The sequence below is a fragment of the Apodemus sylvaticus genome, chromosome 12 (assembly GCF_947179515.1).
Source record: "Apodemus sylvaticus chromosome 12, mApoSyl1.1, whole genome shotgun sequence".
In the NCBI taxonomy this organism is placed as follows: Eukaryota; Metazoa; Chordata; class Mammalia; order Rodentia; family Muridae; genus Apodemus; species Apodemus sylvaticus.
In genome coordinates this window covers 11,622,166-11,637,986 of record NC_067483.1, presented here as the reverse complement: position 1 = coordinate 11,637,986, position 15,821 = coordinate 11,622,166, and positions in this window count along the sequence as shown.

The window sequence follows — 15,821 nt, the reverse complement described above, 5'->3', positions numbered from 1 at the left end:
ACTGATTGGGTTACCTGACTCAGGATGATATTTTCCAGTTCCACCCATTTGCCTAAGAATTTCATGAATTAATTGTTTTTAATAGCTGAGTAGTATTCCATTGTGTAAATACACGACATTTTCTGTATCCATTTTTCCAGTGAGGGACGTCTGGGTTCTTTCCAGCCTCTGGCTATTGTAAATATGGCTGCTGTAAACATAGTAGAACAATGTGTCCTTATTACATGCTAGAGAATCCTCTGGGTATATGCCCAGGAGTGAAATAACAGGAATCTCTGGTAGTATCATGCCCAGTTTTCTGAGGACCTGCCAGACTGATTTTGAGAGTGGTGGCAACAGCTTGTGATCCCACCAGCAATGGAGGAGTGTTCCTCTTTCTCCACATCCTTGCCAGGACCTGCTCTCTTCTGAGTTTTTGATCTTAGCCATTCTGACTGATGTGAAATGAAATCACATCACAAAAATGTTGTATTGATTTGTATTTCCCTACTGACTAACGATGTTGAACCATTCTTTATGTGCTTCTCAGCCATTCAATATTCCTCAGGTGAAAATTCTTAGTTTAGTTCTGTGCCCCATTTTTTAATAGGGTTATTTGGCTCCCTGGAGTCTAATTTCTTGAATTCTTTGTATATATTGGACATTAACCCTCCATCAGATGTTGGGTTGGTAAAGATCATTTCCCAATTTGTTGTTTGCCATGTTTTGACAGTGCCATTTGCCTTATAGAAACTTTGCAATTTTATGAGGTCCCATTTGTCAATTCTAGACACTAGAGGATAAGCTATTGGTGGTCTGTTCAGGAAAATTTCCCCTATGCCCATGTCCTCAAGGCTCTTCCTGAGTATCTTTCTATTAGCTTCAGTGTGTCTGGTTTTATGTGGAGGTCCTTGATCAACTTGGACTTGAGCTTAGTACAAGGCAACAAGAATAGATCAATTTGCATTATTCTGCATTCTAGTATCCAGTTGAACCAGAACCATTTGTTGAACAGGCTATCTTTTTTTTCCACTGAATGGTTTTTATCACCTTTGTCAAAGATCAAGTGACTATACGTGTGTGGGTTCATTTCTGGGACTTCAGTTCTATTCCATTGATCTACCTGTCTGTCACAGTACCAAGACCATGAAGTTTTTGACACTATTGCTCTGTAGTACTGCTTAAGGTCCGGGATACTGATTTCTTCAGAAGTATTTTTACTGTTGAGAATAGTTTTAGCTATCTTGGATTTTTTGCTATTACAGATGAATTTGAGAATTGCTCTTTCTAACTCTATGAAGAACTGAGTTGGGACTTTGATGGGAATTGTCTCGAATCTGTAGATGGTTTTTGGCAAGGTGGCCATTTTTACTATATTGATCCTGCTAATCCATGAGCATGGAAATTTTTTTCCATTTTCGGAGGTCTTCTTTAATTTCCCTCTTGAGAGACCTGAAGTTCTTGTCATATAGATCTTTCTTGTTTTGTTAGAGTCATACCAAGATACTTTTTATTGTTTGTGGCTATTGTGGAGTGTGCCATTTCCCTAATTTCTTTCTCAGCCTGCTTATCCTTTGAGTATATGAAGGCTACTGATTTGCTTGTGTTGATTTTATATCCTGCCACTTTGCTGAAGTTGTTTATCAGCTGTAGTTCTCTGGTGGAGTTTTTGGGTCACTTAAGTATATTATCATATCATCTGCAAATAGTGATAGTTTGACTTCTTCCTTTCCAATTTGGATCCCCTTAACCTCCTTATGTTGTCTAATTGCTCTAGCTTAACTTCAAGTACTATATTGAAAAGATATGGAGAGAGGGGGCAGCCTTGTCTAGTCCCTGATTTTAGTGGGATTGCTTCAAGTTTCTCTCCATTTAGTATGTTGTTGGCTACCAGTTTGCTATATATTGCTTTTACTATGTTTAGGTATGGGCCTTGAATTCGTGTTCTTTCCAAGTCTTTTAGCATGAAAGGATGCTGAACTTTGTCAAATGCTTTTTCAGCATCTAAAAGAATGACCATGTGTTTTTTTTTCTTTGAGTTTGTTTATGTAGTGGAGTACATTGATGGATTTTTGTATGTTGAACCATTCCTGCATCCCTGGGATAAAGAATGCTTGATCATGGTGAGTAACTGTTTTGAAATATTATTGAAATCAGTTGTCAAGAATTTTATTGATTATTTTTGCATAGATATTCATAAAGGAAACTGGTCTGAAGTCCTCTTTTTTGTTGGATTGTTGTGTGGTTTTGGTATCTGTGTAATTGCTTCATAGAATGAGTTGGGTAGTTTTCCTTCTCTTTCTACTTTGTGGAATAGTTTGAAGAGTATTGGTGTTAGGTATTCTTTGAAGGCCTGATAGAATTCTGTACTGAAACCTTCTGGCCCTGTACTTTTTTTGGTTGGGAGACTCTTTAGGGGTTATGGGACTGTTTTGATGGTCTATCTTATCCTGATTTAACTTTGATATTTACTATCTGTCTAGGAAATTGTCCATTTCATCCAGAGTTTCTATTTGTGATGAGTATACACTTTTGTAGTAAGACCTGTTGAGTTTTATTTTGAATGTCCTCAGTTTCTGTTGTTATAACTCCCTTTTTATTTCTTATTAGTTAATTTGGATAATGTCTCTCTGCCCTCTGTTTGTCTGGTTTAGAGTATATCTGCCTTATTGATTTTCTCAAAGAACCAGCACCTGGTTTTATTGATTCTTTGTATAGTTCTTTTTATTTCTACATGGTTGTTTTCAGCCCTGAGATTGATGATTTCCTGCCTCCTACTCCTCTTGGGTATATTATATTCTTTCTATTCTAAAGCTTTCAGGTATGCTGTTGAGCTGCTAGTGTATGCTTTCTCCAGATTCTTTTCAGAGGCACTCGGAGCTAAGAGTTTCTTCTTAGCACTGCTTTCATTAGGCCCCATAATTTGGGGTATGTTCTTCCTTCATTTCCATTAAATTATGAAAAGGTTTAATTTCTTTCCTTATTTCTTCCTTGACCAAGGTATCATTGAGTAAAGCTTTGTTCAGCTTCCATGTGTACGTGGGCTTTCTGTTGTTTTTGTTGCTATTGAAGTCTACCATTACTCCATAGTGATCTGATAGGAGGCATGGCATTAGTTCGATTTTCTTATGTCTGTTGAGGTCTGTTGTTTGCCAAATTATATGGTCAATTTTGGAGAAGGTAATATGAGGTGCTGAGAAGAAGGCAGATTCTTTTGATTTAGGACAAAATGTTCTATAGATATATATTAAATCTATTTGGTCCAAAACTTCTGTTACTTCTACTATTTCTCTGTTTAGTTTGTGTTTCCCTAATCTTCCTATTGAGAAGAGTGGGGTGTTGAAGTCATCCACAATTATTGTGTGAGGTACAATATGTGCTTTAAGGTTTAGTAAAGTTTCTTTTGTGAATGTGGGTACCCTTGTATTTGGAGCATAGTTGTGCAGAATTGAAAGTTCTTCATGGTTGATTTTTCCTTTGATGAATATGAAGTGTCCCTCTGTGACTTTTTTGCTGACTTTTGATTGAAAGCCTATTTTATTGGATATTAGAATGGCTACTCCAGCTTCTTTCCTGGGACCATGTGATTGGAAAATTGTTTTCCAGCCTTTTACTCTACGGTATTGTTTGTCTTTGACTCTGAGATGCATTTCCTGTATGTTGGGTCCTGTATCCAGTCTGTTAGTCTTTGTCTTTTTATTGGGAATTGAGTCCATTGATGTGAAAAAATATTAAGAAATAATGATTTTTGTTTCCTGCTATTTTTGATGTAATGTTTATGTTTGGGTAGTTATCTTCTTTTGAGTTTGTTGAAAGAAGATTAATTTCTTGCTTTTTCTAGTGTGTAGTTTCCTTCCATTTGTTGGTCTTTACCATGCATTATCCTTTGAAGAGCTGGATTTGTGGAAATATATTGTGTAAATTTGTTTTTATCATGGAATACCTTTGTTTCTCCATCTATGTTATTTGAGAGATTTGCTGGGTATGTATTTTTGTTCCCTTAAGGTCTGTATGACATCTGACCAGGTTCTCCTGGCTTTCATAGTCTCTGATGAGAAGTCTAGTGTAATTCTGATAGGTCTAACTTTATATGTTACTTGACTTTTTTCCCTTACTGCTTTTAATATTCTTTATTTGTTTAGTGCATGTGGTGTTTTGATTATTATGTTACAGGAGTAAGTTCTTTTCTGATCCAATCTATTTGGAGTTCTATAGTCTTCTTGTATGTTCACAGGCATCTCTTTCTTTAGGTTAGGGAAGTTTTGTTCTATAATTTTGTTAAAGACATTTACTGGCCCTTTAAGTTGGAAATCTTCACTCTCTTCTCTAACTATAATCCTAAGGTTTGGACTTCTCATTTTGTCCTAGATTTCTTGGATGTTTTGGGTCCACAGATTTTGCATTTTCTTTGACTTTTGAATTATTGCTTTCTATGGTATCTTCTCAATCTGAGATTTTCTCTTCTATCTCTTGTGTTCTGTTGTTGATGCTTGCATCCATGAGTCCTGACATTTTTCATAGGTTTTCTTTGTCCAGAGTTGTTTCCCTAATCAATGAGAATAAGCAATTTTTCTTTTTTGCAAGAATATTTTATCACAAAAACAGAAAGGCATTCACCATTTTTTGCATTGTTTCTTTTTTTACCCTTCAAATAGCTCTTAGAATTTTCATATGCTTGTAATAAAATTATTTTTGAAATTTTTCTGAAATGGATAATATTTTCTGTGAAACATATATTATATTTAACTTTTTTTTATATTTTTAAACGGCAGATGTGGTTTTTATATGGTAAACTTCTTATATAGACAATATAATATGTGTCAATAGCCAGTCTAGTTTTTCTTGATGATTTAGTGATATAATAATAGATATGTGCTAGAGGACACCATTGCTTGTTATTTATTTAGATATCAAAATTTCAATTTTCAACATTAAAGACATAATGCTGAGCATAGGCATTTGATACATTTTAACGTTAAGAAAATATCTTAGGATTTTATACTGTTTACTCATTTTTTGTTTTATTTATCAATTTTATTTTCTTATTTATATCTTGGTGTTTTTCACAATGTTACTGTAATCATCTAGTTTGTTTATTACTTATTTGTATTCTTTCAGAGTAATTTGTTTTTAATGCTACAGATGATTTTTATCGATCTCATTTACTATATTTGATGCTTAGCCAGAAATTGTGTTATATAATCTCATAAAGTACTGCCAAACTTTGGGTTGGAACACGGTTTATTCTTCAGGATTATAAACATTTATTCCATCAAAGCACATATATAGATTTGATCATGTCACATCTAGCTCTGTTAGTTTTCTTTAATAAACAAGAGTGTGCATCTTTTCAAATATATACCACACACAGATAAATACAGAAGATGGAGTGTAAACATCAGCTAGAAATAATACATATAATGAAGCTGTATTCTAAATTGCCTTAATTATATGGATCATTAGTGCAGTAGTAATTACTAATTTAATCTGTTTTTTAAAATGAATTTACAAACAAATTGGACTTGATGGATTTTGTGACCTGCAATTTTGTAATTTTCATTTGTTTAAGAAAATTGCGAATCATTCTACTTTACTATTATTTAACATAAAATTTGTAGTGCTATACATATAATGAATTGTATTTTAAAACCAAACCTAAATTAGTTATTACCTATTAAGTGTGTCATTAAGTTACCAATTTTTGGAGTAGAAAAATAAATTCAGTTCATGTACTTGTTGACAGTACTAAACTAATATTTCTTTAATGTAAACATGAAAATTAATTCATAAAGTGGAAAATTATAAAAATAAGTATGACATTGATGTTTGATGTATAATTATGTGTCCTTTGATTAAAAATATTCAGTGAACAAAATATTTGTTTTCTATAATTCTGAAGAAAACAAAAATAAGTTTGTTAAAAGACAAGATTGTAGCTGGAGGGCTTTTTGGAGTCAAATTGTCATTGGCTTATATGCTACAAAAGAAAATTTATATTATAATTGATCAAGTAATCACTTGCTTAAAATCTGATTTTTTCTCCTATTCTTCCATTTTGTGGTAAGCATTGCAAAAGGAGTACAAAAACTATTGATTTTCCTGCTTGATAACAAAGCATAATGAATCCATGGAAATCTATGCCTTGTCTCCCTGGTTAGTGTTAGGGTGTGTGCCATAGGGACTAGTTATTATGAGTAGTAGAGCCTGGGCCACATTTGTATGTTCCTCCCATACACATGTGACTTGGGGCATGATAAGCAGGGCGCTCAACTTGCTTTTCAGATAATTCTGCTCTTGGAATAGATAGAATACAAACAACATCATTTAAACAGTCCTACACAAATCCTGCAAAAAAATTTGGGGTTGTGACAGAAAAAAAAAGCCTCTTTAAAGTGCTGTGTGTTGTTATATACTGCAAACAAATAAGAAAGGCATCAGTTAAGCATCTGAGAACTTCAAACCAAATACCAGTTTTCATATTCTTATTCCTTACTGTAAAAATTTTTAAAAATGGCATTATGGAAAGCAAACATTTGGCAAGCATTTAAATAGATGTATCAGACAAGATATTGGCCATGTAGATTTGATCATATGTAAAATCCATAACTTAGGATCAACAAACAGATTCAACAATACTAGAGGAATTGGTTTAACTACCTATCCATCAAGAGAACAGATGGTGTTTGCTATTGACAGACCAGGAATTTTTTTTTAAATTAAAAGAAAGAATGTGAAAATAAACAATAGCAAGTTTGTTCACATTATGAATGTGTGGACCAAAAACACTGAGCATAGAAATTATGGAGGGGCTCAGAAATGAAAGCTCTACTCTTGGAAACACAAAGACGTGAGTTCAAACTCCAAAACTATCTGTAAATCCCAGGTGATGAAGTGTAAACCTGGGATCCCAGTCACAGGGAGGTAGAAACAAGTGGGTCTCTAGAATCTACTGGCCAGCCATCTTAGCCTACTTAGTGATTCCCAGATCTGTGAGAGTTCCTGCTTGATAAACAGTTTTATGTGTCATATAAACCATGACCCTACACATAAGCACCATTCACTAACCCTACACACACATGTACATATACACACTACATACACACATATGCAAAAAATACAAATGAAATAAATAAGAACAAAATGTTGGGCCTAACACTATGCAGAAAACATGACATACTCACACACACATACAAAAATTAGCAACAGAAACGACAAAGAAAAACACTAGAGATAGGAAAATTCTGCAAAATCAGTCTTAACTTATAAAGGACAATAAATTCTACATAGAAATTTTAAATATTTTATGCTGTGTGTCTGAGATCTTGAAATGAAAGTTAATATTTTAATTAACAACCATTTTAAAGCTACTGATAGTATAGATAAAAAGTTATAGTTTCACAGCTGAAGATTATTTAAATTTAATTATGTGTTAACTTCATTATATGCAGAAACTTTTGCATGGAGATAGGCTCAGTGGATTGGAATTAATGTGCTTTAAATAATTTTCTACTGAATTTCATGTAGTGCTTCACTAAAAAAAATGGGGTACAAGGTTAAAGAAAAGCATACCCATGAAAATGAAGTTGTGATTATTTTCTCTGAACTTTAACAATTACAGTTTGTACACAGGCATGCTATTCAGAGGATGAGATGTCAATTTGAACCAGAGTGTGTCTTCTGAGTTTGTTGGGAAATGAAAGATGAATAATTTGGAAAGTATAAGGGAAAAATCTTATTAACACAGTCTTATGTACCATGAAATTATGAAAGAAAGAAAGGAAAAGAAAAGAAAGAAAAGAAACAAAGAAAGAGAGAAAGAAAGAAAGAAAGAAAGAAAGAAAGAAAGAAAAGAAAAGAAAGAAAGAAAGAAAAGAAAGAAAGAAAGAAAAGGAACTGTATTCCTCAGCTGAGAAATTTTGTCATTGAATCTGTAATTGTTGTCCTTAGACGCTGGGCAGATTGACAAGACATCAAACAGGTAAAAAGTTAGTAAGCTATGGAAGAATGCCATTCAGCCTATGAGGAATCTGCACCAATCATCGAAATTGTAGAGTTAAGTGGTGAGTATCTTTCTCTGTGTGAATATATGTGTGTTTGTGTTTATATATGTGCATGAGTGTGTGGAAGGCAGAGGTCGTTCTTTGATGTCATTCCACAAGTGCAGTCCTTGTTGCTTTTTAGAAATGTTTTAAATTGCTAGATTGACATTTCCCCTTATTATTCTGAAATTTTCAGTTTTCCTGTGATTTAGTATTGGCGGGGCAAGACATCTCTGGTGTTGCTTCACTTTACAAGCTTTTTGAATTGGTGGCAGTTGCTTGTCTTGCTAACTGTGAATGGCTTAATTCTGAAAATGCACTTGCTGATTTGTCTTAATATTTTATTTTAATTATTTCAACTTCTAATCATTGCTTCCTCATCAATGCAACATTTAGTATTTTTTGTCTTGATTTTACAAAGATTACATCCCTGATTTTGTTGTATTGTTATTTTTGGTATACAGTTTTTTTATTATTTTTTTTTATCACTTGTTCTATATCCTATGCTGTAAATTAGTTTACTTTTTTTATATTTTATTATTTTTTTTTTTACTATTTACTTACTATATAAAGGTAATAGATAATATGGACTTTTTCACAGCATTTAAAATTACGAATTTTATTCTTTGTATTTTTTGACTATTGTCTTCATTTACTTTGCCAATGGTAAAACTTTTACCAATTTCCCCCTCCCCAAAGACCCCCAACTCCTCCTTCCATCCCCTGCATTCAGATATATGCCCCTCCACACAACACACTCCCACCCCCCCTCAGTTTCCCTTTGTTGAGACCTCTAATGAGCCTTTACTTGACCAACGACCACTCCTCCCATTGATGCCCAACAAGGCCTTCCTCTGCCACATTTTTGGCTGGAACCATGTTTACCCCTTGGTTGATGGCTTAGTCCCTGAGAGTCTTGGGTCTTCTGGGTGGCCAAAGTCATTGTTCTTCCCATGGGGCTGTAAACCCCTTCAGCTCTTCCATACCACCCTCCAGATCCTCCATTGGGGACCCCACTCCCATGCAAATAGTTGGTTGCTAGTTTCTGCCTCTGTATTTATAGGTCTCTGGCAGTGCCCATCCAGAGGAAACCATGGCATACTCCTTTTGGTATATACTTCTTGTCGTAGTGTTGGGATGAATTCCCAGGTGGGGTAGTCTTTGGCTGGCCTTTACTTCAGTCTCTGCTCCACACATTGCCTCCCTTATCGCTCCTGTGAATATTATGTTCCCTTTCTCAGAGGAACCAAAACACCCTCATTTACGTCCTTGTTCTTGAGCTTCCTATGCTGGGTGAATTGTAACTTGTTTATTTTGAGCTTTTAGACTATCATCTGCTTATTAGTGAGTGCATGCTATGTGAGTTCTTTTGTGATTGGCTTACATCACTCAGGATGACACTTTCTAGTTCCATCCATTTGTCTAAGTATTTCATGAATTAATTATTTTTAATATTAGCTGAATAGCACTCCATTGTGTATATATACTACAGTTTCTGTATCCATTCCTCTGTTGAAGGACATCTGGGTTCTTTCCAGCTTCTGGCTATTATAAATAAGGCAACGATGAACATAATGGAGCATGTGTGCTTATTACATGTAGGAGCACCTTCTGGTTATATGCACAGGAGTGGTATAGCAGGGTCTGCAGGTATTATGTCTAATTTTCTGAGGAATTGCCAAACTGATTTCCAGAGTTGTTTTATCAGGTTGCAATCCCACCAACAATAGAGAAGTGTTCCTCTTTCCCCACATCCTCTTCAGCATCTGCTGCTCCCTGATTTTTTCATCATAGCCATTCTGACTGGTGTAAGGTGGAATTTTATATACCTTCTTCTAAGCACCTTATGGTACTTTCACCAAAACTGATAATATAATTGGTCACAAAACAGGCCTCAAGAGATACAGAAATATTGAAATTATTTCATGTACCTTATCAGGTCAACATGGCCTAAGAACAAAAACAATGGAAAACATATATCACATGGACTTTGAACAATGCTCTTCTCAATGATAGCTTGGTCAAGGAAGAAACAAAGAAAGAAATAAAGACTTTTTAGAATTTAATGTAAATGAAGACAAATCATACCAAAATTTGTGGGACACAATGAAAGCAGTGCTAAGAGGAAAACTGATAACTCTGAGTGCCTCCAAAAAGAGAATGGAGAGAGCTTACACTAACAGCTTGACAGTGCACCTTAAAGCTCTAGAACAAAATGAAGCAAATACACCCAAGAGGAGTAGACAACAGGAAGTAGTCAAACTCAGGGCTGAAATCAACCAAGTAGAAACAAAAATAACTATACAAAGAATCAGCAAAACAAGGAGCTGGTTCTTTGAGAAAATCAACAAGATAGATTAACCCTGCCCAGCACCATATTGGGGTGTCATGCCACTTGGAAGGAACCCGATACTGATCGAGGTGAACTTCCTCTCCCAGACTTTGTTGAGCAAGGATGTCTGTGCTATTCAGGATCCTGCTCTACCTAGGGTGGAGTACTCAGAGTCAAGGTGAAGTTCATTGCTCCTCCAGGTCTACAAATTACATAATTAAGCAGGTGACCCACCCATCTGCCTGAGCAGTGGAGCCAAGAACCACCAGACTTTTCCAGAACTCAGCCCGGATTCTTGGGGGAGGGGCTTGCCCAAACTGTTTAATGGTCTGACCTCGATTAAAGTTTGGGGCCTCGATCAGTAAACTATCTCCCTTAGAATAACCAACCTGGTTCCTACATCTAGAATCATTCAATTGTGGTTAGATATATGCTGCACATATTAATTCATACAGTGTGAAATATTAGCAAGTACATTTGTTTCTGAAAAGAGCTGCTATAAATTTACCCTTCAAGGATGAGAATTATGAAGGGAGCCAAGGGCTAAGAACACAGAAATCATGATCAGACTTTAAGGTAAGAAAGAATTAGAAAAGAAAATCGCATCCGAAATTGCATAAGTATAATCTTAAAGAGAGAAGAGTGTTTTCCCCTTTAATACATGGAGATGAGCTTTATTAAGAGTATACCCTAAAATGAAAGGAAGAAAGTTAGCTGCTAAGCAAAAATGACAGATTGAGACTCAGAAGAAAAGGTTCCATCTGATGAATTTCCCCAACAAAAGAAAATATCTAGTTTATATGCTTTCTAGAGATAGAAACAACATTTATTCAAAGTGATGTAATTCAACAAAGTATAATTGACAAAGAACACAGAGGAGCCTTAGATCAGCAACTGAAAATCACTAAATAGACAGCATTTCAAAGCCCCATCCAAGAGACAGAGCTGAAGAGGGGTGTGATTTGTTTTCCTCAGGCACTGTTTAGCATAGTTTTCAGTGTTTTAATAGTAAATGTTTAAATGGGAATGCCAATGATTTAATAATTTTAAAATGTGTTAAGGATTTTTGGTTTCTTTGGTTCTTGGTTGTGTTATAGTATGGAATTTTACTCAGGACCTAACATGGAAATCTCATAACCTTTTAGGTGTAGTAATGGCCCTTGACTAATCATGCCAGTACAAAGATAGTCATTCATGCCTGATGCAATTGTGGTGCATATATTAATAAATTTGTGTGAGAAGGAAGGAAGTATCATATGTTCCTTATGTGGGATTCACTTTACTACAACTTTCTCTCCTCCCTCCCCAACTACAGGTGATCTTGGGAGAAACTTGCGTGTAACAGGTTAACTAAGAGAGCGATTCTATGAGGCAACTCCAACTAGGTTTTACTCTATATGTAGTGGGACTTTGTGGTAATACAGATTTGTGGGTTCAGCCAACCTTCTCTAAGTAGCCCCACACCAACGGGCTGTAAACAAGTCTAAGAAACTTATTGGAAAACCAAGCTGTGCTATGATGGAACATTTAATTTGGGCTTTTGTCTGTATCTCATCTTGGATGAATGAGAATTTTGTTTGTAACTTCCCAGAAGTTAATATATCAAGTCCTTATATCAAGTCTCAGCTATTTTGATAGGTTTTGACATAAACAACTTGTGAGAAAGTTTTGTTTTCCATATATTTCCAGAGATGTGCATTCCATTATATATGGAAAACACTGTAACAGCAAATGAATAGACTAGGAAACACAAAGAAGAGGCTGCCTCATATCAGATCTAGACTCTTGTGGCTAGAGTGTGAACAAGTAGCGCAACTGTAATATAAATTCTTAAGCTCCATTTTCCTAACTCATCTCCTTCTGCATGGCTCCCACTTCTTATAGGTTCTGTAAATTTTCTGCAACTTTTCTCTAACAGGGACCAAGTATTCAAACATATATGCCTATGGAGGACAGTCCACATTTAAAACACATCATATCATTTATTGAAGATACCTGTTATAGTAGAATACAATAATTACATTTTGTGGCATGTGCCACTATTTTGAGGACTATATATTTCCTCATTTTAACATTTCCATTATTCTCATTTTCAGGGAATGCATCTTTTTCCTATCAAATATCCAAATCTGCTTTTAAATTGATCTTGCCATATTTCTACCATCTTCATTCACTTCTGAAACTGTTTTATTTTACTTATTAGTTCACAGTTTATTTTTCTTATCTTCTATGTGTTTATTACAATTTAAAATATTAATGGTCTAATTTTAAAGGTCTCCCTTCTGAGACAGTATTTATTTCAAATTGGTAGATATAATCTTATATTTCAACTATAAATATCTATATTGTGATTAATATTATTACATTTTTAGGGTTATCCTGTTATGCTGGGCTGGTCACTTATCATAGGGACCATTTGTTGCATTCTGGAAAGTGAACAGTGCCACTATTATCTTAGTTTTCACAGCTCTCTTTACAGGTATAAAGTGAAAACCTGGTGATTCAGATTTCAGAGCTCAGGGAAGGTTTCTGTATATATCTCAGGTGTACTTAAACTATCTGTTGGCCTTTATCCTCAACACTCTGTGCATATACACTCTGCAAGCATAGACAGAGTGAGAACATTTCTTTCTTCTTTTGAAATTTTATTGTTTATTTTATATTTTGTCTTGTGTGAATTTCACATCACATATCACAAATTCACTCATCTTCCCCTCACTTGGTAGCAATCTTACACCCTTGCAACTTTGCTTCAAACCAGATTCCAAGAACCTTGTGGAAGGTCTAGTGTGTTACTATGTATCACAGACTACTCCGTTTTGTGTGCACTGCATTGCTTGCAAATGTTCATTGCAATGCCTCATTGCTATAGTGCACAGCCTCTGGCTTCTGCTCCTTTATCAATACAGTAGCCTCACTGGAAATGCTCTCAGATATCTTGTTGATGCCCTGTGTTATAAAGAGCCTGTAGTTTGGGATCTGTAGGCCCAGACTCTGCATGTACTAAAATAGACAATCAATGAGGCTAATATTGGGATGGTACAATTCAAATCCATGGATATGGCCATGAGTACTATGTGATATGGTCAGTCCAACAGGTTCTCCTGCTCTCATGCCTTTTTTGGGCAGCTCACCTGCAAATTCCACAGCAGGGGACAGCTCTATCCTGCTACCCCCTTGAGGGTAGGAGCTACTACCCCAATGTTGCAGCCAGTGAAGGACATAACCAGTTTGACCACTCTCATGTGCCTGAGTTTAGCTCAATAATCTACCATAGATATTGGAGGACAAGGGTGGGGAAGAGGATTTCTCTAACTCATCCATGTTACTCAAAAGGAGACAAGAGGCAGGGCCAGCTCTCCAGTGTTCACTTGCACCACCATTACCAATGTCAACTCCACAGTGCTACTCAGATGATGTGCAGGACCTATAAAGAATATTTCTTATTTTCTGGTCATGAGATTTATGACACAAAACGTTTTTATGCCAGTACAAATTGTTCTGAGTTCAGATCTGCTTTTACAGTTTTCATTTTGTAGATTTCAATATTTACTGGTATTAATTATGTGTTCACATGTGCTTGCATGCCCACAAGTTCATGTGTCAGCAGAAGACAATTGTTTCCAATTGCCTGATGTTGGAATTACTGATTTTTGTGAGCCACAAGTGGGTGCTGGGAACCACAACAAGGCTCTCTGGAAGAGAAACTAGTGCTCTCTTCACTCAGGCATCTCTCTACCTATTTTTGTTGTTATTCAGTGCTATGCAGTAACTCTAAGAGTTTGTTCAGTATGAAAGTTCTGTAAACATCATTTCTTTAAAAAATCTTTGTTCATTCCATCAAAAGTATGCTCTCATTTGTGCTGCTAAACTCATAAACCTCTTTTAACTGTTTCAAGATTCAACCATAAAAGCCATGACTTCCTTTCCTTGTCCATTGATTTCTTATGTAATGTAATGACATCTGTGTGTGAATCAATTATAATGACTAGGACTGAGACCTTTTGATTTGTTCTTCCACCAACTTTTATCTTTAATAGTCAATTCCCTCTTTCAAAATACTGGATTTATAAACAGATTTGTGTTGTTTGAGCTGTACCATGAGAAGGAACATTCAGCACAGATCCACAAAGTCTTCATCTGTGTGAACTCAGCACTCAACTGTCAATCACAGTATGCATTTGAAATAAATGTAATGGCTATTAATTTATGTGAGAAATCAGACTATCATATACAAGTCCTTGAATCTTGGGGATTCTGTGAAGTGATTACAGTTCATGCCTATCTTTAGCATCTTTGTGTTCCTTACTCTCACTGGACCCAACTCTTTGTCCCAAACTTAGTCTGTACAGACACTATAAGAAACCAAAATATTAAGTATAAAAGAGCTATAGGCAGGGAAGTTGACTAGTATCATCATATCACATAATAACTGAGGGCATTATTTTCCCTGTGCCACTTTCCCAAGAATATCCTAGTGACTACTCACACATCAATCTTACTCAGAGATGAAGAAAGACAATGTCTCTAAGTCTCATTATATATGTCAAATGAACCTTTTGGAATTGATTCCTCATGGTGCCACTAAATGTCTTTGTTCCATGATCTCTCACAATGGACATAGTACATAGTATCTTCTGTCTGGGCTAGTGAAGCTTTCCTTCAGATTTCTCTGGTGGTGATCCCTTTTCACATAATAAAACACTTGGCTAAAAGATGACCTATCACCATCTCTTTATCAAACCCCATACATGTCCCAAATTTAAGAGTTCTGTGCTGGCTCTCTTCTATGGAGCTGGTAGACTGAAAGAAAGAGAAGGTTGTGTTCTACATCTTTTATTCCTTGTTGAAGTGCAGTTGAGCTCTCTAGGGGTGTCCACTTTGCTACTCAATACTTTTCAGAATCCCACATATAATGTTACAGTACACTGTAAAGACAGTTTAGTAAACACTTGAAAGAAAGTTGAACTTCAGTATGGTAGGCAAGATTTGTGTAGACCACATGTTGAAGGAGAGTTCATATTTCTGACAGGGTCCAACATTACTGAGATGATGTATTAATATTCAGAAATTCTATGTAGTTCTTATTTTTATTTGCCTTTCAGACATACATTTTACACTTTTAGTTATCAAAACTGTACTATTTCACAAAAATGTGTTTGTTACAAAGTGTTGGAGAGTGAAGGTAATCTCTGATGATACATATATTGTCAATGGTTTTAAATCACTGGGTATTGTTAAAATGGTAATATTTATAGTAATAAATATTAACTATAAACCTTGAGTTATATGCCATGTTATATCACCTTGCTTTACATTTCTTTTCTGTTGTAACTCTCAGGGATAAAGCCCAGACAGACAGTAGTATTGTATAAATGATTTCTTTACTACCTCTAAGGCTCTTTTTTTTTTTTTTAATTACAGTTCTGTCTTCAGGTTTCCTTCCTATTTGTCCTAAAGACTATTAAGAA